Raw genomic sequence first — 23612 nt, 5'->3', positions numbered from 1 at the left:
GAAGATTGAGCTAATGGGCCAACCAGTTTATAATCTTAAGGAGTCCTCTGTGTGATTTTCTTTGGGGCTTGCCGGCTGTGGGGTACAGGGCAAGATAGAAACCCCAACAAGCCAGCCCTCAGGTTACAATTCCTTGTTCCAACAATCCACGTAGGTGACATATTTGTTTAATAAAAACTTAATAGCAAGTTAGTCCTTTGCAATTATATTAAAGCTATGGCCATAACTTAACTTCCAGGTCTTGACGATAATCTAAACATCTAGGTAGCATAAGATCAAAATACAGTCTGATGCTGGAAAGGTAAGTATGATCTCAAATGGGCCCTGAAGAGTTTTTAAGAATCCTAAGGTGGTAATGTTTCTCTCTGGTTTATTTCATTTTCAGTTTTCATGGTTGTTTCACTCCCCACCCCCATGTGTGGATCTCCTCGTGTGTAGATGTACAAAAGGGCCTGAGGATGACTTTGGGATTCTCAACTGCTCACTTCTTATTCTCTGGGGCAAGTTCTCTAGCTGAATCTAGAGCTGGATGATGTGGGCTAGCGTACCTAGATGGCGCCGGGGATCCCTTGCCTTTGTCTTTCAAGAACTGAAACGGTAGAGGGGCTACCATGCTATCTAGCTGTTAAATGTGTTCTGCGGACCAACCCCAGGTTCTCATACTCGCATAGCTAGTGTGTTATCTTTCCCCTGTGCTGTCTCCCTACTTTATTTTGCTTTTCTGAAGTTATTGGACTTGCAGTTATCTTATGTAATATAATATTTGTTTGACTGATAGAGTCATAGAAATGGCAGAGTTAGGTTTGGGGTCATACTCCTTTAATCGCAGCACTCAGGAGGAAGAGGCAGGTGGATCTCTGTGAGTTGGAGATCAGCCAGAGCTACATAGTAAGATCCCTTGGAGACAAAAAACAATAAAAATGAAAAATATCCCTTAAATTATTCCTGTTCTACCTGTTCCATAAAAGGATTAAGTTTTTCAGAAGCTTCAATTAAAACTCTATAAAGCAAAATAGAAGGAACTTAGCTACATCATAGTGTTTCTCACGCATCTTTATTTGCATCAACCATTGCTTAGACATTTTTTGTCATACTTCAGTAGAATATGCTTGTCTCATCTCCATTTATGTCGCTATTTAGTTGGGATTTATCATATCCATGAAACTGAGATCTCTTTATTCATATCTTAATAAAAATTTCATATTGTATTTTTACATATGATTGTGGAATTTCCTTGAAAGAAAGAAAGAGAGATGGAGGGATGGAGGGAGGAAGAAAGGAAGGAAAGAAGAAAGAAAGAAAGAAAGAAAGAAAGAAGGAAAGAAAGAAAGAAAGAAAGAAAGAAAGAAAGAAAGAAAGAAAGACTTGAATGAGTTCCAGTATACTGAGAAGAGAAATTCTTGTACCTTAATTCATTCTCTAGGTTCCAAAATTATTCCTTTTGACTGCCATTTATTATTTCGCTTAGTCATAACAAGTAAAATGTTCTGTTTGAGTGTTGAAAATATAACCCAGAATCTTAAATAACAGATGTAATTAAATTGTCCTTCATTTATTTTAATGGGAAAATGTCCCTGTGTAAACAGACCATTTGTATGACCCCTGAAGAAGGTATCTGAAGATTCCCTATCAGAATAGCCAGCCTGACTTGGGGAATGGGATCCTTTTTTGGACATGGAGGGATGGCTTAAGTATCAGCACTTGCACATTCCATGATAAAGTGAAAAGGACTGAACATTTATCTGAATTAGTGCAACAAAAGGCAGAAGAAAGGGCTGTGTCCACAGAAATGATCGTCTTTCTGTTTTGAAACATTATTTTTCTTTCATAAAACAAATAAATACGGGCTTATTTATGTGACTATGACCACTTCATCAGCCTCCTCCTTTTCTAAGATTTTTTGTTTTTGTTTCTTTTGGCTGTGCTGGAATTCTCTCTATAGACTACATCTTCAAATCTTATCTTAAATACCAACATTGGCTGCTTATATTATTGTGATTTTAATTCCTTGTTTTAGTTCTTGTTTCTTATAAAGGCATACACACAAATTATACACATATAATCACACTCACATAATATGATGTGAACTTAATCTTCTTCATCCAATTGGATGTCCAACCTTATTCATTGAGGAGTAAGAAAAAGCAAGGTAAAGACAGAGGGAGACATCATTCACATGCAAATCATTTTTCTGCTACTTTGAGGTTTGACTTTTTGGAATTATGCAAGTTTCCACTTATTATTAATAATAGAAATTTAGAAACCTACAAAGTTTGTAACACATTAGTGTCGTACCTGGCCTTAGAAAAAAACTGTTTATTATTGTTGTTATTTCTGGTCCACGGGAAGGAGCTGGTATTCTGGAACTAGCATCGCTTCTGACAAGGTGTTTTGTAAGCATCTCAGAATGGAGTGTCTTCTGTAGTGTCTTCCGAAGCCTCTTGAACCCTTTATGTCTCCAGTCATTCTAAGGCAAGCTTCTGAGCATACCTCATTCACACTGCTGCCTGTAGAGTTTTACTCCCTCACTTTCCTGCTGTGGGCGCCACACAGGAGCATCTCACAATCCTGACTGTCCTTACATCTCTCGTCTCCTTTTCCACACTGTCCCTGGGTGTTCATGTTTATGCTAATGTGTTGGATTCCGACATGTTAAACAGAAGTGTCAGAATCCCAGTCCCCAGTACTCCCAAGCATCCCATCCACACTCTGCTGCCTCGTCTGACATCTGCTTTGAATGTCCTCTATGCTTTTCAAACCCAATCTTTTTAAAAGATTTTTAAAAGCTGAGCACACTTCTCATTTACATTTTCCCCAGCTGCTACCATTGTGTCTCTGAGTCCATTTCCTTGGACAGTCGTGCCATCATCTACCTTAAACATCTAGCTTAATTCTTCAGAGGCATTGTGTGAATCATCTCATCTGTTGCCCCCACAGTTAAATCAACACTCAGTTCTGCAAGTCCTTAGGAGTTGAAGTTTCTTAGGACAAGACACATTAAACATGCCAAAAAGATGTTCTTGCTCATCTTCATTTTTCCTTTGTCTAAAGCCTTCATCATCTCTCTTCTTTAATAATGGAAACTCCAAATTGTTCCCAAGCATAGTGTAGATCTGATTATTAATTTCCCACTTACAAATGGAAGTGGCCCTCCGCTGCCATGGTGATATAGTTTAAAATCTTTAGCACCATAGACTTATGTCTCCATTTCCAGCTCCAGTGCCGATGTCTAACTGCAGTACACAGAGACATGACTCCATCAAACAAGTCATCAGCTTGCCCTGAGGCTAGTCTCAACTCAGTATTTAATTAAAATTTGCCACTAACTGATTTTCTTTCTAAAGTCACTGGCTGTGTTGCTGCTCTTCCCTGGAGTCTTCCAGTAGATAAAGAAAATTCTTTGCAGAGCTCAGAAGTGTTTTCTCTCCAAACCACAGCCTTCGTGGAAGCTGTTCAATGTCCCTCTAGCTTCTGCCTGCTTGACTTCTGGGCCTTCTTCCTGTCATCACCCTGGCTTTGCTTATCCCGCTGTCCCGTTCCAGCTGGGCATCTTCTTCTTCACACTTCCTCAGATCAGAACTGCAGTTGTAACCGTTCCGTATGAGAGAGCACCGAAGTAGAAAACCAGCAGCCAAGAGGGGAGGAGGGAGGACGATGGAATGTTTGACTCCTCTTTCTCAGGGTTGAGTGTCGACTCTAGGGATGCACAGAAAAGAGGCAGAGCAGAGAGACTTGTTAGGGGCTGTCTGAGTATTTCCAAAGGAACAGGGATTGTTAGGACCATAACGGTAGAGAGTCAGATGTCTTTTGATAGCCAGAATCTGGATATATACTGAGAGCCATGCCATCAGTAATTTAAGAAAGAGAGATTGGGACATTTGGGGTTGCAGTCTGGACAACAAGGAGGAATTCTCTTTTTTGCTGAGTATAACTGTGTGGTGGATATGAATATACATATGCATGTTGTCATGTGTGCAGGCACATATGTGCACTTGGGGGCCTGAAGTTGATTTACAGTGTCTTCCTTGATCACTCTGTATTTTTATTGAGAGAGGGCATTTATTTTTCTAAAGTCAGAGCTTATTGGTTCTGTCTAGTCCAGCCAGCCAGGTTGTCCTTGAGATCCCCTCTTTTGTCCTCCATGACTACTGCCATTACAAACTATTGCCACATCTGCCCAGTATGTGGTTCTGAGGATTCTTAAATAGCTCCAGTTTATTCATCCATCTACCTCACCAATCCTATAACTTTCTATTAACTGGCAAAAACAATTGAATAAAATTAGCTTGAGATATCAGTATCTCAATGTGGGACATAATACATCGGAGAAGTCCAATTTACATACAAGAGGATATGTCCAGTAGACATTTAGGTATGGAAGTATGGAAGAGAAATTTGAACTGGAGATCAAACTTGGGCATCACTAGTACATATCTCTGTTTTTCAACCTGGGGGTGGTAACCCATTTGGAGATCAAGCAACATTTCCACAGGAATTACATATCGGATATCCTGTGTATCAGATATTTGTACTGCAATTGAAAACAATAGCAATATTACAGTTATGAATATAATTTATATTCAAGGAAAATAATTTTATGGTTGGGTCACCACAGCATGGGAACTGTGTTAAAGGGTGGCAGTGTTGGGGAGGCTGAGAGCCGCTGCTCTAGACGCTATTTAAAGCTGTGCAGTTGGAGAAAGGATCACTATGCCGACAGAAGAGGGAAGATGGAAACCAGAGGGGTCTTGGCACCTTCCATCATTACCTGGTCAAAAATACGTGGGAGAACCAGAGGGAAGGATGATGAACCAGCAAGGTGCAAGGAAACCGTAGAGAGGGTGGTGTCCTAGGAAACAAAGGAAGGGATCATCCGGAGCAAACAGCAATTACCATGAAAGAATGGAAGAAGAAACCTGATAAAAATGGATTCTGGAGACCATGGGAGAAGAGCAGTTGTGAGCCATGAGTATAAACAGGTCTCCCGAAGAATTCTGATGAGAGGAGAAGAGAAATTCCTAGAGACCAAGGTTAGAGAAAATGAATTGAGGAGAGTTTGCTGCTGCTGCTGTTGTTGTTAATCTTGTCATTTGTTTTAAGATGAGTATGTTTGTGTGCTTATGAGATGGGCCTCAGGAGGACTGGGGATTATCAAAATATGAACAGAAAATTCCTGGGTGAGCAGGGGATGATGGTGCAACGTAAGACCCCAGCACTCTGGAGCCAAAAGCAGAAAGGTAGTGAGTTTGAAGCCAGATTGGGCTATATAATAAGATGCTATCTTATATAGAAAAAGAAAGAGAAAAAAAGGAAGGGGAAAATAATAAAAATAAAAAATAAAAAGAATAAAAGAGTAAAGTTTCTGGACTACATCTCTGAGCTGGTAAAAGAACACAGAATCTGTAGTGTGTGCACTGGGTGTATTAGTCTATCTGTATTAACAGAATCATCTTTATTTGCCTTAAGTAGAGAAAGCTTTACTCATGACTGATGTTGAGTGTATAGCTAAGAGTTCGTCCTTTCATTGCTGAGGACGAGGAGGAACGCTTGTGCGTGTTTTCTGTCCTTCCCTCTCTTTATCCATAGCACACATGCTGTAGCTCTTTTCATTGTATCACTGAGCATTCTCATAGGAAAGAAAGGGGCTGAGGAAGAGATGGGGAGGACAGGTGAGGAGAGAACGTCATAAAACCATCGTTTGTTTCTATGACAGACGGAAGTCAAGCCCACCTGACAGGGTGGGGTCCAGGCAGATGTAAACATAGCCTAGCTGTCAACTGGATGGCCCTTGCCTCTTGGGGCTTCATCACTGGTGGAGGGAGCTTTTTCCCACCCACTGCTCTGATGTAACAATGTTTACTTCTCTTTGATTCTGTTCTTATGTTTCCAACTGTCTTTCCACCCACACACAGAGCAGATGATTTCTTCTATGAGACAAAAATTTATTTGCCTTATAAAACTTAAATGTGCTTTGTATTCCTAATTCACTTCCTGTCTATATAGACTATTCTATATAGTGGAGATGGAGCCTTCTTGGAAACTTCCCTTTCTAACATTGTTCTCCAAATAAATATCTTCATTATTTATTCCTTTTTTTATATTAAGGAATCAAGTGAGACCACTTCTAGCCTACCTGAAGAATACTTTAGCAGGAGTGGTATGCATTGCTGCTACCAACTGGTTGAGTTTTGATGACCTTGAGTGGCTGATAAGGGGCACAAACTGTGGGAAAAGTTGTGCTACGTCATCTGTCCATGTCCTAGGGTGACATTCCATGGGTAGGCCATGGAATTCCAGAGAGGAGCTTATCCGAGCTATTTTAAGATTTCCCTAAGCCAGGCCTCTGAATTCAACAGTCAGAGAGTACGACAACCAGAGAGCACAAGCTAGTAACGTTTCTGTGCATCTCCAACTTGCTCTAACTTGAAATATTCAGGTTCTTGCCACATTCTTATGTAACTGAATAATTAGTGTTGCATGCACTATACTTCAAAATATGACCTTTCAGCCCAATGCTGGGGACCTTTGTTGAACTAGAGATGGCAGAAGAAGCTAGTTGGGGTGTGTCCTGTGGGTCCTCCCGAGTTATGATGAAATACACAGCACAAGAACAGTTGTTTCATAGGGTTATTATGTCACCTGACACATTAGAAAGTTTGCAGTTTGAGCTTTTTTTCCCTAGCCTTGTATTTTAAAAGTGAAATGTTAAAACAATTAGCTACAAATATGAGAGAATCTGATAGTTCCATGAAGGTAGGAGTCTCCATAGGAACTGTCCTAAGCCAAGGGTACCAAGTTCACAGGGAAATGACCTCATGGGTAGTGTGAACACCTAAGGGTAGAGAAGACCATGAGGCCATAGCAGAGAGGCCTTCATATTAGGCCAAAGAATTAACTAGCTATGGGGGAAGCTCTAGTATCCAGGGCCTCAAGTGCTTATATAAGAAAAGGAAAATCATTCTGTAAATGTAAATCCACTGAAGACTCTCTCAGATCCCAGGTTAAACCCACATTGGTCATAGGCTTTGAAATTCTAATGCTATTGGGTTCATGGAAAATCAGTCTGGCCTAATCATGAAACCGTATTGGTTTCTAACAGTATCAAAAATCTTTCAAGTTGCTGAGCTTTCTCAAAATAAGCATCATCTGCTCTGTGCGAGATCTTTTACAACAGAGCTTCCTTAAAACACATAATGTGGGCTGTGGAAAGAGCTCCCTTGATAAGTAAGTCACTTGCTTCACATGTGTGCAGTCCTGAGTTCAGATCCCCAGAATCCACTCGAAAAGCCAGGTATATGGGTCATGCCTATATTCTCTGTGATGGAAGGAAGGGAAACAGAGACATAAGGATCCCTGGACCTAGATGACTCCTTAGCTTTTAGTATTTTTGGTAAATCTGGAGTCAGCTGGCTTGCCAACTTGGTAAGCTTTCAGGGCAATGATAGACCGTGTCTAAAACAAAAAGGTGAAATGTGGCATTAGGAATGACATTAGAGGTTGTCATCAAATCTCAACCTTTGTGTGCATATAGATGCACCCACACACACACACACATGAACACCCCCATGCACACACACAGTCATTATCTGATGCTCACATTAAATAGAGTGAGAGCAATGCAAGCAAATTGTATTTGTTTTTCTTATTATGAAAAGAACAACATTAAATGCACTAACAAATCTACAAATTAAAATTTGATTCTGTCTGTCATTGAATAGTAATGCAGATAGTATCCTACAAAATATCCTACAAAGCATTGAGATAATATTATGAGGTTTTAAGTTGCTTTTTATACGTCATGCATTTATTTGGAACTAGCCTGCTATAGTATTGAAGGGAAGTTACAGAGAGGAAAAAACAGTAAAAGGAGAGTCAGTAGGGAAGCGTTATGTTGAAGCTCGGTCCAGATGGATGTGAGGCTTTATCCTCATTGTATATTGTAGCTTTAGGGCTTAGTGACTTTTGCTATTGCTGTACCAAAATGCCCTGGCACAAGCAACCTAACAGAGAAAGAGTTCATTTGATTTCATAGTTTGAGGGTACCAGCCACTCTGGTGGAGATAGCCTGGTGGCCAGAGCTTGGACAACCAGTTGAATTGCATCCATAGACGAAGAGGCAGGGAGATTGATGCCCCTGCCCAGGCAGCTTTCTCTATTTTATGCAGTATAACACTTGAACCAAGGCGATGTTACTGCCCACTTTGGGCGTGGGCCTTCTTATTTCAGTTAACCTCAAAGATAAAATCTCACGTGTGCCCAGAGGCTTGACCCCTAGGTGACTAAAGATTCGTCAAAGTGATAATCATTATTAACCATTACAGTTTAATATAGTTAAGTGACAATTTTTTCTTTATGGTTAATATATTGGGATCCTTTTCATAAATAGAACCATCCCAAAGTAAAAGATCAAAATTCTTATTTTATTCTAGAATCTTGTGCTTTTCCTTTTATATTTATCTCAATAGTCTACCTTAGGACAGATTTGTATTATTATGTAAGGTACAAATCAAGATTAATTTCACATTCACTTCTTCATATATTATTATTAACCCTAGATATTTATTGAAAAACAGTTCTTCCAGGGTTGGAGAGATGGCTCCATTGGTCAAGTGCTTGCCACACAAACATGAAAACCTGGGCTGGATTGGATGAAGCCAGAAAGCTTGTCTTAAAATAAAATGGATGGTGTTCCCTAAGGAATGAAGGCTGAGGCTGTTCTGTGCCCTCCACATAAGGACGTGCATACGCTGGATACGTGCATGCTCATGCACACACGCCATCGGATCATCATACAGATGTTCGTGCCATGATCTAAATCTTATTCCCCCAATTCATGATGAAATCTAACACTCATTGTGATCTTATGAACTGGGGCCTTTGGGAAGGAGTAAGTGATCATAACTCCACTCTCATGAATGGATTGGTGCTTTGAGGGGGAGATTTAAGGAATTGAGGGAGGTGGTACATGTATGTAATCTCAGCACCCAGGAGTCAAAGGAAAGAAGATGGCAAACTCGATGACAGCCTGGACTAAATATGGAGACACTGTTAAAAAAAAAACAAAACAAAAAACAGCAAAGATCCCCAGGGAGATCACTACCCACTCCTGTAGAGTGTCAGGTTATACATAAGTCACTACCAGCTAAAAACAAGCCCTCAGCTCATATGCAAATTGCTGGTACATTAATCAAGATCTTCTTGTCCACCAGAACTGTATAAAATACTTTTCTGTAATTTTTTTCACTACCCAACTCAAGGTATTTTGCTATAGATACCCAAGTAGACTAAGGCAGTAGATCCATTTCTAGACTGTTCGTTTTGGTTTGGTTTTTTTTAGGTTTTATATATAGGGGAAACACCAAGTTTCCTGTGACTCTAATAATACATAAAAAAAGCCACAGGAAAAGGAAGGATACTTGTAAATAATATGAGAAACATTGCTTGTACCCAGAATTCTTACAAATAAATTAAAAAAAAAAACAAAAACAGAAGAAAAAAAAAACCAGAAACATAGAGAAGAGCGGAACACACACTTTTTAAGAAAGACCACACAAATGGCTATCACCATGGTACTCGTTTTCTTTTTCTTTTATTTTTTCTTCCTTTTATTCAAGAGATTTTTCTCACATAATGCATCGTGATTACAGCCTACCTTCCTCTTCTCCTCCCAGTTCCCCCCACCTGCCCTCCCATCCAGATCCCACTCCCTTTCTACCTCTCGGGCTTCCCCCATTGTCACACAACCCCTTGTTCCTTGGTATCATTTGCTTTGCCTTGCTTCTGCCCTTGGAACTTGGGCCTGGAAACATGCTATAAAGTATCAATGCTCTGATTATTATTATGAAATAGTACGCCATACTTCATCTGTAACCAAGGAGCATTTTGCCTTCCAGGCTCTGTGAAACTCTGGCAAGCTAATTAATTTCAGTGCAGGGAAAAAAATCCCAAATCCTTTTATATTTTTGATACGCTGTGCTCTCTGGACTAGCTAAAAGTAAGGAATCTGGCATCCAGTACTGGATAAGATATAAACCAGATAAAACTCCCTGCTTGGGGAATCCAGATGGACACATCCACACTAGAGAACCGGAAGGTAGTTAGTTTCTACTAAAGCTGGGCATCATCAGTTCTGTGTGTTATTCAATAACGTATCTGTATGTTTACCAAAACCATGCTCAGGATTGTTCACAGCCACAACTCTGATAGTATCCCGTGTGTTCTTCAACCATAATGACACAGGAAAATTATGCTGTCTTTGAGAATAGCATTTCTTCCTAAGAAGCTCAGGTGGGCTTAATTCAGAGAGCCGGGGTCCCAGAAATAGAACAGCCACCAAAGCCTTCCTTGGCCACTGACTTTCAGGTTGTCTCAAGAATTTAAAGAATAAAATTCACAGCCTACAGAAAGTGAGTGCCCAAAAGAAATGCAGAAGTATTTATTTTTGGGAGCCTATGGGAAAGAAGGGAGAAGAGAGAAAAGAGAGAGGGAGGGAGGGAAGGAGAGAGAGAGAGAGAGAGAGAGAGAGAGAGAGAGAGAGAGAGAGAGAGAGCAGCACATGAGAGAGCACAGTGCTTCTGTATAGCAGGAAGAATCCCAGGAAATAGGATACTATCAAGTTGCCAGGCTAGGGTCTTTATAAAGCCTTTGTGGCCTCAAATAGTAAGATATGAGACAGGAGATGAGCTTGTCAGTCTGTATGGACCACCTTGGTGTCCAAGTGCCTCCTCTAAGTGTCAGTCACATAGTCACACACAGCCTCCTAAGTGCTCATTGTGGAAAGAAAGAAACAGAAACCAGAGCTCCTCCTGACTCTCGTGCCCTTCAACACGGACATTCTCAGAGCACCTACTTTGGGGACCCTACCTATCTGACAATTTCTATCTCCTGATCTCATCAGTAGAACCAACAGATAATTCATCAATGGAATGCTAGAAGTCAATGAGTGTGAATACTGCTCTCAAGGGGAGTGTACGTTATTCCATAGATGAAGCGCCAAACTTAACCAAGAAAAGCTATGCCGACAAGCCTGCACTGTGGTATATTCTGAAACCACAAAGCTAATAGATCGTGGTAGAGTCTGGACAGGGGTTTTTCTCCTGCAGGGAGCAGCAGCAGTGAGGGAGTGATGTCTTTCCTAATATGCTAATATATTTTCTCTAGTCATGATATAGGCCAGGCTGGCATCAGATTTGTGGTAATCCCCCTGCCTCAGCTTCACAAATGCCAGAATTACAGGCCTGCAGCCTCAAAGCCGAGCACAGGGCACAGTATCTGTTCTTTGTTATTTGAAAATGCTTCACGCTGTGCTTTAAGGACTCCTGTGCTTTCCTGTAAGTAGGGCTGCATTTCAATGACCACAGAGTGGCGTGGTGGGGGGGGAGGGGACACATAACTTGGAGGCTTTTCAGAGTGCTGTGTTACTTCAAGATAGTAATTCTATCTATTTATTATCTCGTTTAAGATAAAACTGTAATTTGGAGCTCCAGTGGCTTTAGAAGACATGTTCAAAAATTCCATAAAATCCCACAATAATCACAGTGGTAAGATTGCCTTAGGTTCAGATGCTTTTATTCCTCCCCCCACCCACCCCCTATCCTTGTGAATAAACCACACTTCTCCCACTGACATGCTGTAATAGATTAGAGAATGAATAGAGAATGAATGATGACAACTCAGATTGTAGCCATGAAGACAAAACCCAGTAAGTTCACGTAGAACAAATGAAGATGCATGGATTTCGACTTCTTTTTAAAATTGTTTTACATTTGAAGCACATGGCGCTTTGGCTGCACGTATGTCTGTGCACCACATGCATGCAGCACCCTCAGAGTCTAAGAGAGGACCTCAAATACCCTGGAACTGGAACTCCTCAATGCTAGCAACTGGACCCTGGGTCTTCTGTAAGAGAAGCCAGTGTTTTTAACCACTGAGCCATCGCTCTAGGCCCATCCTTCATTTCTTAATATGCAAAAATAATAACCATTACTATGGGTTTCCTATGTTCAAGTAACTCCAATCACTGAAAAATACCATGCCATTCTTCAAGCTTTATAAGAACCCCACGGTGTTCTGGAGTCCTGGAACTCTGCACAGCCCATCCTGCAGTGGGAACAGCAGCTGCATCATTCATCACTTTAGAACATCATCATATATAACATCATCATAAATGAACAGAGCCAGAGGACAGCACATCATGTAAGGGTCTAAAAAATGAATTTCTAGTTTAAAAAAAAATGGTGAAAGCAGCTAGCATTTCTCTAACCCATTCTCCGTAGAACTCTGAAGTAATTATTCATTAGGCTTACTCATTGTGTCTGACTCATTTGCTATTTCAAACCGTTAGACAGAGGTAGCATCACAGACCAAGCTTGTCAAACTGGACAGTACAGAATTGTCTGGACTAGTAAAAAATCCTTATTTGGCAAGACTAGAACTTACTATTGCTTGCATAATATTAAATAAATGAAGTAATTAGCATTTCCATCACACTGTTTCAATGTGCTCCTTTGAGCTCCCCATTTTGGGATTTGGTGGTAGAGGAGTCTACATGTTTCTAATTATCCTTATTTTTTTATTTTGAGGATGACAACTTGACACATCTGGGAAGAGGGAATCTCAACTGAGGAGCTCCCAAGGTCCAGTTGAAGAGTGGAAGGAGTGAGAATATGAGCAAAGCGGTCAAGACCATGAGACAATGTGCCTGAGCTAATGGGAGCTCACCAATTCCAACTGGACTGGGAATGAACGAACATGGGATCAAGCTGGTCCCTCTGAATGTGGTTGACAGTTGGGGCAGACTGAAGGGCCACTGACAGAGGCACTGGGATTTGTCTCTACTACATATACTGGCTTTTTGGAGCCTATTCTATTTGGATGGTACCTTGCTCAGCCTAGATGTAGTAGGAAGGACCTTGGACTTTCCACAAAGCAAAGTGCCTTACCTGCTGTTAGGATTAGAGGGAGGTAGGGTGAGGGGTGTGTGTGTGGAGGGAATGGGAAGAGGGGAGGGAGTGGGAATTTGGATTGGTATTTTTTTTAAAGTAATACTAATAAGAAAGAATCTTGGGGTAATCTCTGTAGGTTATGTGTTAAATGATGGGGTGGATAATGTACCTGAAGTAATAGGCCTAAAGAGTTCACAATCCAGCACTGGCATTATTACAAGATGCCTAATGTGCAGAACTGGGTAAAATTTAAAAATTGCCTCTGAAAGACCATGATTCATACTTCCTAAATGCCTTCTTTATCTGTTTGAAAGACTATTAATCCCATTCTGGAGGTGCCATCTTCATGACCAAGTCACGTCCGAAAATACCTCCAAATAGTATTGCTTGATGATTAGGATTTAAGCATGCAAATTCGGGGGCTAGTACAAAAACATTCAATCAATGGTAAGGACTTCTACTCACCACCCAAACAGGCACACAGGCAAAGTAGCCATGGAGAGATGTCAGAGCCTGTGGGCCCCGTCACATGTCCTCCACGAGGTTCAGGCTGTTCTTTTGTTCCAGGCTTTATCTTACTGTGTTACTATCTCCAGAGACTTAATAACACTGACTACTTTTGCAGTTACATTAGTAACAAATTTATATGCATCTATTTTTACAATTTATTTTCTTGCAACAGCCCCTAAAATAGTGAATGTGATTCCCATAGAGCATGACTTATTACAGCAATAAAATAATTTGCCTCCCCAACATTTTAAAGTCATTCTGTCATTGCCCATATAATTTACATTTCTTTAAATCAAAGCATGAAGATGCAGGCATGTAAGATGATTCTGTGTGGAGTTTGCCTGAGTCAGCGGAGGGGGAAATGTCAAGTGCTTTTCCTTTTAGCTGGCTCCTTCACTCACTGATAAACCAGCACGTATGAGTACAACGTGACCCAAACAAGCAGAGGTGATGGCGGTGGGACCAGGGTTGTAAGGTTAGTGGATCTATAAGGCTGAGAAGACAGGGGGATGGAAGAGTGGACTGGGACTCCCAGCATCGAGCACTTGTTTCTCACATACCTTAGACTTAGCACACACACTGCTTTGTGGTGCACTGATCAAACCCAGGGCCTTGCTCTACCACTGAGGAATTTGCCCAGCTCTCATTTTAGAGGATTCTATTGGCAGGGTTTAGGTGTGTATTCTAAGAGAAGGCCTCCAAACTGCTGCATTCCAGAGGTTTCCAGATCGTGAGCAAAGGAGCATTGCTGTTGATTCAGTGACTACAGGGGAAGGCGAAAAGAATTCCTCAGGTGGTTGTAGAGGGAGAACTCTGCCATTTGCTGTCTGCTGAGGGGGCTGAGAGGAGAGAACCAGCGGAGGCCTCGGGCTGAGACAAGCCGAGAACAGCTCCTGTTGTGGAAAAGGCAGTCCAGAGAGTCTGGAAATAAACTTTATTTTAGGTATTTTCAGGTGGCTTTTGTTGTTGCTTTATTCTGATTTCACTAACTTGTCCAGCAAGTGAAAAGAAAGGATATTTTAGTTTTTAATCTGGGTCTTCTCTAAGATAACAATTAAAGTGAGTGTTATGCATTATAAATCCTTGGTGGCTGCTTTATTCTATATGTAGAGTGTAGGGCGCCAAGGTGCCACAACCCTGCTGTCATTTCCTGCCTCTCAAGCAGCTTCGGCCCTGCCCCAGGCGCTTGGCGCGCTTTCCCTGAATAGCGCGATCCAGCCGCCAATCGTGAGTCGACGCGTAAGATCAGGAGCGGCCAGAGCCATTCAGACTCGGACACGTCTCAGGCTTTGTTCTGCACGGTTTATAAGCCATGCGCGCCAGGGTCCGGGGTCATTTGCCATCAACCTCAAGTTTGTGCGCTCCCAATAAAAGTACGTTCTGAGAAGAATCCTGTTGTGGCCGTCTCTTCTGCTGGCGGATGCGGCGTGCCACAGTAGAGAAGAAAAATTAATTCTTTTATGAATGCCCCTTTCCCTACTCTAAATCTTTAAGGTTGAGTTTATGACAAGTCTGTGGTGTGTGATTGCTATGTGGATATTATATGTGTTGGGTCACTGGTGTGTGTCAGGTGTATAGTGTGTAACATAGAGGCACCGTGTTATCATGTGTGGTTAGCATCTGCAAGGTGTAAGCTGCAGTGATATTTTGTTTGTGTTTTAACAAATAAAATTTGCCTGAAAATCAGAATGCAGAGCTAATCCATTAGAAACCAGACAGTGGTGACACACACCTTTAATCCCAGGACTCTGGAAACAGAGGCAGATGGATTTCTAGTAGTTCAAAACCACCTGGGGCACATAAACCGATCCAGTCTAAAAGAGAAGTAGAGCTCACACAAAGGCGACCCTAGCACTTGGGGTCACATGCCTTTAATCCCAGCACTATGGAGGTGGAGACAGAAGTGATGTGACTGGGTGGAGAGAGGATAGAAGGCAAGAGGAGGCAGGAAACCAGTGTAGTCTGAGCCACAGTCAGTCTGAGATTGCAGTCTAGACAATCTGCAGTCTGAGAACAGGATCAACCTTTGGTCTGAGCATTGGTAGAGGTAAGAACTCTAGTGGCTGGCTGCTCTGCTTCTCAGATCCTTCAGTTTTCACTCCCTGATAGCTGACTCTGAGTTTTTATTGTTAATAACAATTAGAATTCGTGCTAGAGTAAGCTATATGTGACAGAGCATTAGAGGGACACAGGTAGATTGGAAAGCAAAGCAGGTCATCTGAGATGTTGGCTTCTTGTTCCTGGAACACAGTATGAGGAGAAAAGGCAGGAAGCACAGAGGTAGGTATCTAAGTAGGACCAACAGGGGAAAAGGAAGGGCCCAAGGACACTATACAATACCCAGGACAGTTAGTTAATTTATGTCTCTCCAGTCCTGAATGGACAAAGCCTTCCCTTTCTCCATTGTTCAGGATTCTGTCTTTCCTAGACATTCAACTATTTGTTTAGGGCTGAGCTCAGTGATTCCCTATCTCAGTGGTTCTCAACCTGTGGGTTTTGACCCTGTGAGTGTTGAACGACCTTCTCACAGGGGTCTGCTAAGACCATCAGAAAACACAGAACCTTTACATCATAATTCATAACTAGCAAAATTACAGTTACGAAGTAACATCCATAATTTTATGGCTGTGGGGTCACCACAACACAAGGAACTGTGTTAAAGAGAAGCAGCATTTGGAAGGTTGAGAATCACTGTCTTAGACGATCACCAACAGCCACTACCCCAGTCCACCCCATTACGTATGTGAGGTCTGCATGAGTGCCTGTGTTGAGTGTTAGCTGTGTATGTAAGGTAGAACTGTGTTTGTATCATGTGTGGTTGCTATTAGTGTGTGAGATGTGTGTATGTTGAAATATATGTGCTTGTATAGTTTGTCTGTTGTATGTATGGAGCATGTATGTTGTATTGTGATATATGGAAGTGTCTGTGGGTATGATTAGAATGTTTAGATTTTATGGTTTGTGTGATGTGTGTGGTTTGCCTACTATATATGATAGAAGCACACATGTATCATATATGTGGTTAGTGTTTATATTTGTGAGGTATATGGCATATGCTATCTATGTGAAAAGTATGTGCTGTATGTAAGGTAAAAGTATATCTGTGTTCTTTGGTATCTGTGTGTGAGCTATGTGGTATATGTTTAGTATGAATAATATGTGTGTATGTTGTATATGAGATTGGTATGATGTGAGATGAGATATATTTTGTATATATTATGAGATATGTGCTTGCATGAGGTATATCTGTGTGTGGTATGTTTCGCATTTGTGTCCCCATGTCACATAGACAGCTGTGAAGTCACCAGGGTTTCCTTTTTAAATCATTAGGTACAAAAAGGAATACTACTCCAACATTTACAAACAGCTTTCACTGTATAAAGAGTTTAGCATTGGGGGCCAGCAAGGTGACTGCCTGCCATCAAACCTGAGAGTGACCTGAGTCTACTCACTGGGATGCACATGGTGGGAGAACTGACTCTGCACAGTGTCCTCTGAAGACACACAGGGTGTGGAGAGTCTATGTATCTAAAGGGTGCACTGCTACAAGCCAGCCAATGATTTCAGAAAAGACAGCAAAAGAAACAATTATACGGAATGACTCACATGAGCTTACTGGCTGTGAATTTCATTTATCTCTTCACTGTTCCCACATGTAACTGAATGTTGATTATTCTCTCAATAAGAAAACAAAAGGGGAAGAATCATCTTTAATTCTTATTATGAGTGACCTCTTGATAACATGTTTCTATTCCTGCAACTTCAAAACACGGACATTGTGATCCGAATTCACAGGACCTGTGCTTCAGAGAGGTCTCGGGAGTTCCCCGACACCACAGGGAACAGGGAGGTGTTTGAGGGGACTTTAAACCCAGGCAAGAGACACTGTAACCCTGATGCAATAAGATATTTTTAAAACTAGTTTTAATTCATATGGAGGGCTTAGGTGTTTAGAGCCAGAGTTATTCATAATGAAGCCAATCAAACAGCACCATACATTAAACAATGTGGCAACACACACACCGTTCTCCCTCCTTCCCCTCTTCTCTCTTTCTCATCTTCTGTTCCCCTTTTCTCTCCCTCCCCTATAAGTCTCCATACCTGCCTCTCATGCCCCTTTGTTTCAGAAATTAAAATCCAACTATGAGGTTCAAAGATGGCCAAATTTCCATAGTTTTGTTTCTTTCTATTTTTTTTAACTAGGTGATGACACCCAGGTCTCTACCATCAGTATCAGGGATGTTTACATTACAATCAATAGGCACACATACATAAATGTATGCATACACATGTTAATATTTGTTACCAATGATCTGTTTAAGCTTTGAGCGTGATTGCTCACATTGCTAGATAGTTGCGATATTGAGATAATAGTGGGAGCATCATGCTGTCAGAGTTGTGAGGATTAGACTATGAAACGCTTGTATATAGATCCTGGCACACAGTATGGAGCTAGCAGGTGCTGTGAAATATTCAAGTTGTGCACACATTCTGTTAAATGTGTTATCTTGCTAATGTTTAATTTGTCTACTTGTTTTTGTGAACGAGTATCTCCACATTGCCAGACTGTTCTTACCTCTATGTTGCTGAAGAATTTATTACAGCAGTTTCAAATAAACACAACTCAAACGGTTATCTCATTTTGCTGTGTCTAGTCACAGGTACACTATGTTCTCGGTGAAAGGGTAGTATGTAAGCTTGTTTATTTGTATTTATAAAACCCTTGAGATATTTCAAGATGAAAGAATGGTACTTTCTGCTATTACTGCCATCTAGTATTTTATTTCTGTGACTTACTTGGCCCCAGATCACTCTTTCCAAAATCTTCGATGTGTGGTGTGGAACTTAGGTCTCAAAATTTTAAATTAATTCAATATGTAAAGTTCTTAGAAACACGTGGATTTAATGCTTTGTATCCATATACTATGTTGTTATTACTGTCTAACTATCAAACTCTTTTAAAAGATTCCTCTTTAAGTACAACTTAGACATTTCCCTTAAATACAGGAGTCAGAGAGTTAGGAATTCTGATGCCTACTTGCTTATTAGACCAATGTAAAATGCTTCAGAATGTCCTGAAGGGCTTACACATCTTAAGCCACAGAAAGAAACCATTGGGCTGAAGTCAACATTCCTTGATACTTCTACATCTGCACCTTCTTATTCAGCATTGTAATATAATTTTGGGCACAATTTGCTGGTTTATTTGCATCAAGCATAGATGCAGGACTGTAGACCCATATTTTTACATGGTATGGTGTCCAAACTTCCAGGCCATAGTTTGCACCTGCCATACAGGAAGGGTCATCCCTAACAACGGGTCAGAATATGCTAATGTCATTCTGCTCCTTCTTTGTGATTTGGAGGATGCCTGAAAAGAGATGTTAATTCGGCCTATGTGACAGAGCTGGCATACAGAGTAGGAAGCCATGACAGAGCAGGCATAGGTAGATGTGGACATGACCACAACCATTCACCTACTTACCTAGGAAACAGAATGCTAATGAATTGACCCCTCAGTTTATGTTTTGGTATAAAAGCTGATATTGGAGAATAAACAGGGAAATTTTCAGGATGTGAACTCAAGATTTCATGAGGGATCACTGAGAATCTCCTTCCCCATAAAGCCATGTGAGTTGTGTCTTTAATCCCACACCTCCCCTCTGGTTCAGAGAAATAATTTAGGGTCCCGACTGGCACCGGACCCCAACAAAGGACTAGATTGCTTTTTGCAGAATCCCCACTGTAACAGGTATCAATAAACAGGAGGATGAAAGAACAGAAAACATGGTGGTCGAGGTTGTGTTGCTGGTGGTAAGGATCTGAGGCAGGCATTTCTAGGTTTTTGGCGTTTTAGCCACAGTATTAAAGTAAGCTCACACAAATTTGCAAAACAGTAAGAAAATCTTATTAAAAACAAAGTGATAGTACAAATTAGAAAGAAGCATGTTGTCAAATTTGATGGTAGGCCACATGAGACACTCAAGGGTTCTTGTTTGGGACTTTTGAGGTTCAAACAAAAAAGAAGTTTAGTTGCTAATAAGGATAGTTTTGATATAGTACCTATTCTGCTTGACAGATTAAACTATAAAACCATTTCTCTACTCTGTATATTCCTTCCTGTAATGCATCTGATTTTAGTTTATATGTATGATTAATTGTATATAAGTATAAGATTAGTAAACAGGATATTCTCCCTAAAAGTTCGCTTTGGGAGACAATTTTGCCTTCCTTAATACTTATGTGCCTAAAAACAGTTCAGGCACTATTCCATTCTTCTACCTATACATCTGTCTAAGTCTGATGGTCATGAGAATAGAATAAACTTGCTTATAGTGGAGTATGTACACAGCTCAATGCAGATGAGGGTCCAAGATTGCTAGGTACATTGATAGAGTGAACTGTGTGGACATACTATGTGCAGGCAAGGGTCTCAGACTGCCAAGTACATTATATGAAGGGCATATGCATAGTCCACGCCAAGCAGAACCCCACATTGGCTAAGCTATTCCCTATGTTTTTCTGCCTCAGAAGGACTTCATTTGCTTTCAGCTTCTCTTTATGTAATCAGTATTTCAAGCAAAGTAGAAGCCAGAAGGGTCATGCAATTATACTATATAGTATAATTACCAACAAGGAATGGTAAACTTAAGGAGCGGAAATCATTCTTGTCAAATGTAGAATTTGCTCTTGAGCGTTTGAAGCGTGGTCAGTACTCATCATGGGGATACAGCCAAAGGTAGGTTGTTCATTCCCCAGTGGATTGCCACACACCCATGTACATGTGAGCAGTACTAATTGGAATCAGGGAGCTATAAATAACACTTGAAAAAGAGAACATGAACCTGTGAAGAAGATGAGGCAGGGTACCAAGGCAAGTTGGAGGCCAGTGGTAGGTGGAGATGATTGATTATACTGGATAAATATAAGAAACTTTCAAAGAATAAGAAATTATATAAAACTAAATTATTGTGAAATATTTTTCAATTGTTCCAAAGATACTCCTCCAAATTCAACAAATGGACACAGTAGATCTTCTTAATGGATAAAACTTAATTAGTAACATTTTTTACAATTGAATTTTTATTGTAAAAAATATACATTAATAGACTTTAATGGAAACAGTGAAAAATAAAATGCCTTCCAAGTGTCATGCACTTGAAATGCATTTTGAAATGTGATAGCAATTCTAACTATTTTTACCTGGTGAAATAATCATTAAATCATTGTATTAAACTATAAACATAAGATATATAAAGGATGTCATTTTGGTGCCAATTTTATCTTGGGACCTGAAATTAGTTTCATACCATGTTGACCAGAGATGAAAAATTGAAGGTCTTGCCTTTGGTCTCCAGCTGGTAAGTGTGAGGGCTGAAGAACTTGGACCAAAGTTGGAAGTGCCGGCTACTACTTCCAAGGATCGAGCCCAACAGTCATGTCAGTCATACCAACATTTGTTTTCCTATCATTTGAAAGATCGCATGTGATAGTTTTTAATGAGAACGACTATATAGACTCATATGTTTTAATACTTGGTCCGTAGGTGGTAAAACTGTTTAAGAAGAGTCAGGAGGTGTGGTCTTATTTGAAGAATTGTGTCATTAGGAGGTGGACTTTAAAGTTTCAAAAGACTCAAACCATTTTGAGTCTTTCTGCCTTTTGCTTGTGAATATATGTTCTCAGCTACTGCTCCAGCATTATGCCTGCCTGTTACCACATTTCCCTTTATGGTGGTCATAGACTCTAACTTTCTATAGCTGTGAGCCCAAATAACTCTTTCTTTGTAAATTGCCTTTATCATTGTATCTTATCACAGCATCACCTATGATGTTTAAGCTTGACTTGTCAGTTTGATGGAATTTAAAACTACCATGGAAACAAATCTCTAGGCAAGAATGTAAGAAGTTGTCTAGATTTGCCTAACCAAAGTAGAAACAGCCACCCTAAATGTGGGTGCTAGCCTTCTAGATATAGGGACCCCAGACTTAATAAGCAGAAGAAAGCAATTTAAGCACCAGCATTCATCAGCCTTTGCTTCCTAATTGTGGATACAATGACCAGCTTGTACTTAGCACAGTGACTGTATCCCCTAGAACTGTAAGACAAACAAACCTTTCCTTCTTTCAGGAGGTTTTGTGAGGTATTTGTGCCATGGTGAAACAAGTAACTCATAAACTGTCTCCATTTCCATTGTAAGTCTGAGACAGTTATATTGATGGTATGCTGAAGAGTTAGTTTGGACAAGGTGGTATATTTCTCAAAATCCCTTATGTTTTAAGTACAATCCTTCCCCCCCCCAAAAAAAACCACAAACAAACCCTCAACTCTAAGACTCAAAAACATGATCCTAAATTAAGCATAAAATTAAACAAGGGAACACAAATAACAAGAATAAAAAATCTTTAAAAATGGCAAAAATAAAAGAATCACAAAATTAAATTTCTCTTTAACAATGTTCTATTTGTATTATTTTACATATTTCAGAACTAGATAAAGATTCCAGCTATGTAAGAAGTAATATCAAAAATGTCACTGTAAAATGATTTCATGTGAATGTTGCCTCCAAAAATAAGGTAGCAGATTGCCTGTAACCCTAAAATGATAACAGAATGCTCAGGAGCTGGGTTTGGTTCACTAGCTATCAGGCAGCTCTACCTGTAATTCCAGTTCTGAGGGATTCAATGCCACTTGGTTTCCATGGATACTTGCCTGTATGTAGTGCACAGTAACTCACATACGTATACATAAATAAATATCTAAGACAATACACAAAGCTGGGCATGGCGGCACATGCCTTTAATCCTAGTACTTAGGAACCAGAGATACACAGATCTCTGTGATTTTGAGGCCAACCTGGTCTACATAATGAGTGCCAGAACAGCAAACACTACATATATATATAAAAAAACTGTCTCAAAAAAATAATGACCACAAACATTTCACTAAATACTTATTTTTATGGGAATGTGTTCAGAGATATAGAAACTATTAGAAGAAGTCTTAGTCTATGCAGCAGAGTTAGAACCAAACTGTAAAATTAACACTGTGACTCTGACTGCATGCGTAACATTTTGTCATAGATTGGCTTGCTAATATGAGTAGTGTGACCAGCTAAAATTAAGCATAATGAAGGCATGTTAGCTAGTGCTAGGAACACATCTGTAATAAGATAGAGTCTGAAGCAAGAAAACTGGTCTGTTTCATTGCTTACATAAACGGGCATTTGTTCCAGTCGTATTGCAATTGAGATAAATGCTTGCTTAACTTTTATAATGACTTCAATGGTTATTCACTACATATTTGGAAACAGGAAGTACCTTTTCTGAGCCTCAGTTTCCTCTACTCTAAGCAAGCATCAATCCTCCCAGGGCGAGGGGACAATTGCATGAGATGGTTTATGCAAAGCAGATTGCCTGGCATAGAGAAAACAATTATTAAACAGTAGGTCTGTGATTCAAAGGCAAATATGCTATTGTCTAAATTATCTCAATGGGGTTTCTGTTCAATAATACTTTTACATTTTTTGTGGCTTTTGGTGGTGGATACATGAAGGATTTTTTTGTTTTTGTTTTTGTTTTTTTTTCTTTTTTGTAGAGTTGAAAACAGAAATTAAACCGGAGTCCCCTCCTGTGCTCCAAGGGATGCACACACGCACATGAAACCTTATGGAGTTGAAAATTATCGTCAATAGTCATCTCCAAATAACCACATTCCTCTAACAGTTTCTCAGGAACATCATGTTCTAATTATTTAGCCATCTACAAAGACTCAAGACTGAAACTGCGAATGTTGAGTTCTGTGTTTTGACTGTGTCTGATTCATTTGAGGTCTTTATGTCTTGACTTGTTCTCCTTTCATTTATGTAATGAAGGAGCAATCCAGTTATCCCCTGTGAGCAAAATGAGAAGGGATACTTTTGTACTATTTTGAAATTAGAATTTATAAAGGGATTAAAGATGTATTGTTATGTGAGTTGGGGAGCTGGGTCAGTGAAAAAGATGGCACAGAGGGGAAGAGCACTTGTGTGAGAAACTGAGTTCAAATCCCTAACATCAATGTAAAAACTCAGGCATGGCCATGTATGCCCATGACCTCAATACTGTGGAAGACAGAGACAGGAGAATGCTGGGTCTTGCTAGCCACTGGCCTTGCTCC

Source organism: Myodes glareolus, chromosome 14 (genome assembly GCF_982192425.1).
Source record: "Myodes glareolus chromosome 14, mMyoGla1.1, whole genome shotgun sequence".
Taxonomy (NCBI): Eukaryota; Metazoa; Chordata; class Mammalia; order Rodentia; family Cricetidae; genus Myodes; species Myodes glareolus.
This window is presented reverse-complemented; position numbering follows the sequence as displayed.